We start from the raw sequence: 3,253 nt of genomic DNA, 5'->3' as shown, positions 1-3,253 counted from the left end.
TCAAGAACAGCCGCGGTGCCCATATGCCCGAAATCATTTTCAAATGTTAATGTCACGTATTGATCTTTCGAATAAAAAAAAATTTTGATTACAATTTAATTTTTTGTGTTATTTTTTACAATTTCAAGTTCTATCGGGCTTAAAAAAACACCCTATATATGTATTATAATACATTTCATATATTATATATGCACGAAGTACTAATTTTATTTTAATGAAGGGTACGAAAAAAATAATTAACATGGAAAGAAATCAGATTAACTAAGACCTAACAAATTAACCCATCTCCTAACATTTTCTTAGGATAGAAAATTTCTTACCTTTTCAGGGTATAGGTGAGATAAGAATAGTTCAAACATTTTATTGAACGATCCTCTTTGAACAACATGGTTAAAGTGGATATTTTATATTTGATGTTAATAAGTTTGTCGGATTTTAACGTTCATAACATTCTTCAAAATTATTTTGAACTGACATAGTTCCATTTTGCCCAGAATAAAAGTCACACCCATAAAAAATAAATAAATAAACAATAAGTTCTGTACTCAATATTTTCTATTTAAAAACTTAATTTCTATAGTGTTTTCAGGCGAATTGGCATACGCATATCTATAGGTAATGTATTCTATGTCAATGATTCATTAGCTGGCACAATCAGGGGCCCATTACTCTTATTGAGCAAGACACCATCGGAAGAATTATAAAGAAACTTTTAATGAAAGTCATGGTTGTTGTTAGTTAGGCCTTAAGGGCGTAAGACCCAACAGTCATCAACGCCCATGAAAGGCGTTGTTGGGAGTTAAATTGTTTAATGTAATAAAATACCCAAGTTTCTCTAAAAGATACAGTTACAGCGAAAATGATATTGACAAATGACAATTTGTCCATTGACAATTTCCATAATAAAATAAAATGTACAAAAAAAAAATTAATAATAATAAAAATTCGCCTTTAGAACAAAATTGTTCTCTAAGCAAGTTTGAATCAGTTATATGCCTCACTATTCCGACAGGGAAAGTCGTCTAAACGCCTACTACTGCATTTTTATGTGCCTACCCACTTCAAGTCCTATAGGTCATCTTCCAGATATTTTAGAAGGTAGAGTAGCTAATTTATAAAAGATTTTCTATTTTATTTGCGTAGATTGATAACTAAAGCAATTATTTATTTACTATTTAATTTACACTTTTTATTTAATAAATATTTATAAAAAAAAAATTCATCATTTGTACGCAGCACACAAATGATGAATTTTTTTAGCGATGAATTTCTATAATTATTATTTTTATTTTAATCTCACATCAGTGATTAATTGTGAATCTGAGGACTTAATTTTAATCTCAGAACTCTTGAACGATTTAAACAAAATTAAAGGCCATAATTTATTTGCATATTTTTTATTAACAGTTATAAAAGTTTATACCTAAAATGTGTTCATATATTATGAAAATAATGAGTTAATATTTTATTTATGAACAAAATTATTTTGTAGAGGCACAGATTATAAAATAGGTATACAAAACTAATCACATATTATTTCAATTTTAATTTATTTTCAGAAGTAGATGACATATTAACGTATAAAAATCCTTTTAATTTTTTTACTGAACTAATTTTTGAATAATATATTAAAATCATCTTTATGTAAAAATGGTGAAAAATATATCAGAACAAGCGCTCGTAGAATTAATTCAAAAATTAACTTTTATACTTCTTTTTAATTAAACTTTTATGACACTCTGCCACAATCAAAGGCGATAAGTACTAGGGATAGAAGTACTCAGCAATATCATATGTACATATTAGATAAAGAGAAGGAAACAAATAATAATATAATAAATAAAATAAGATAAATAAAAACTAAAATGAGTGGAATGAGAATAATAAAAATATATGAACATATTATAAATAGAGGCAGATAAATGAATTAGATAACAGCAAAATCAAAAAAGGAAAGTAAAGAACAAAATTAAATAAATCATCTATAACACATTCATACTTATAATATAATCATCATTATATTATATTATCATGTATTTATTTTTTATTATTAATTTATTGAATTCCCTTTGTGATATGATATAGAAACCGTAAAAATTTAAGGGGAATTTATATATATTTTTTTACTCAGCATTATGCTCGTACATACATTCTTTATGTACCTTTAGTAAGTATTGGTCTTTTCAAAGAATATTTCTAAATGTACGTTTAAGTAGAACATACTGGGAAAGTGGCGCTAAGTGTAACGGTAAACTCGCTCTTGTAGGATCAACACTACTTGTTTACCATGCTTTTAAACATGAAGGCTCTGAACATCCTTTTAAATGTTATTTTGTCTTACACGAAATTGTCAAAGATATATGATAAAATTATGAATTAGTTAATTAATCAAACGACCACCTAATAATATTTTTTTAATATTCGTTTGGAAATGTCACTAATATAATAAATAATAGATCGGTTCAATTTTGATTAATTCGTTATTTTACGTAAACTAGTCAATATTCTACTTTTATATTCGTACGAACAATATTTAAGTTCTTTTGCCGAGTTATAGAATATTAACATAACTCCAAACTATCTACGTATTTGATTGAAACTTGTACATTTTTAAGCATTCCACCGAATGATTAGATGATGTTGAATTATATTAATTGGCACTCACCTAGTGGAAGAACCTTCTGGAAAGCCGGCTGGGGCAGATCTGAGGAGTACTCGGTGAAATCAGGCCCTACCATAACACACTTTCGTTGGCGTGGTTGGGAGTTGATATCGGTCCTCTATCACTTGGTAGCAAGGTCGTTTGATAAAAGATCTTGATGGTATTGTCGTCCCATTGTTTCTCTGAGGAGATTGCATGGTCTTAATAAGGGAAAAAAAACATACTACCTGCTGAAGAAACCACTTGTCCTCGCTTTAAATTAGTCTTTAAACTATGTGTTGAACCAATGATTAGAAAAACTCTTGTATTTCTATTATAGTTGAAAAATAATATATCTAATTTTGAAGAACAGTTAAAAATAACAAATACCTATATTTGATACTAGGTTCTAGCCCTTGTTGTGTTGTGATTATTATATGATTTGAAACTTTTCTGAAGATCGATTTGCTGTAGAATTTTAATGAATATTAATTTAAAAGAGACTTTTAAATTAATAGAATTTTTTAACACTGGAGTATGATTGTGGATTTGAGCAAAAAAGGAACATTAAATAAAAAAAATAAATAAAGTGGAAGAAGATAGTTGACCATT

General features: G+C 27.4%; 1 protein-coding gene across 2 annotated transcripts in view; it reads right to left on the bottom strand.

Annotated features, from left to right (window-relative positions):
• The window catches only part of LOC106687785 (uncharacterized), a 22,887-nt gene extending 20,147 nt beyond the window's left edge, over nt 1-2,740 (bottom strand). Inside the window, exon 1 of one of the 2 annotated variants that reach the window (XM_014431876.2) lies at nt 2,666-2,740. The gene's annotated coding sequence lies outside the window, so the exon portion shown is untranslated. The remainder of the gene's footprint in view (nt 1-2,665) is intronic. The other variant, XM_067048128.1, reaches the window with a different exon arrangement.
• Between the last annotated feature and the right edge of the window lie 513 nt (nt 2,741-3,253).

This window comes from Halyomorpha halys, unplaced genomic scaffold (assembly GCF_000696795.3).
Source record: "Halyomorpha halys isolate HHAL.00 unplaced genomic scaffold, Hhal_1.1 Scaffold1012.1, whole genome shotgun sequence".
In the NCBI taxonomy this organism is placed as follows: domain Eukaryota; kingdom Metazoa; phylum Arthropoda; class Insecta; order Hemiptera; family Pentatomidae; genus Halyomorpha; species Halyomorpha halys.
This window is presented reverse-complemented; position numbering and strand designations above follow the sequence as displayed.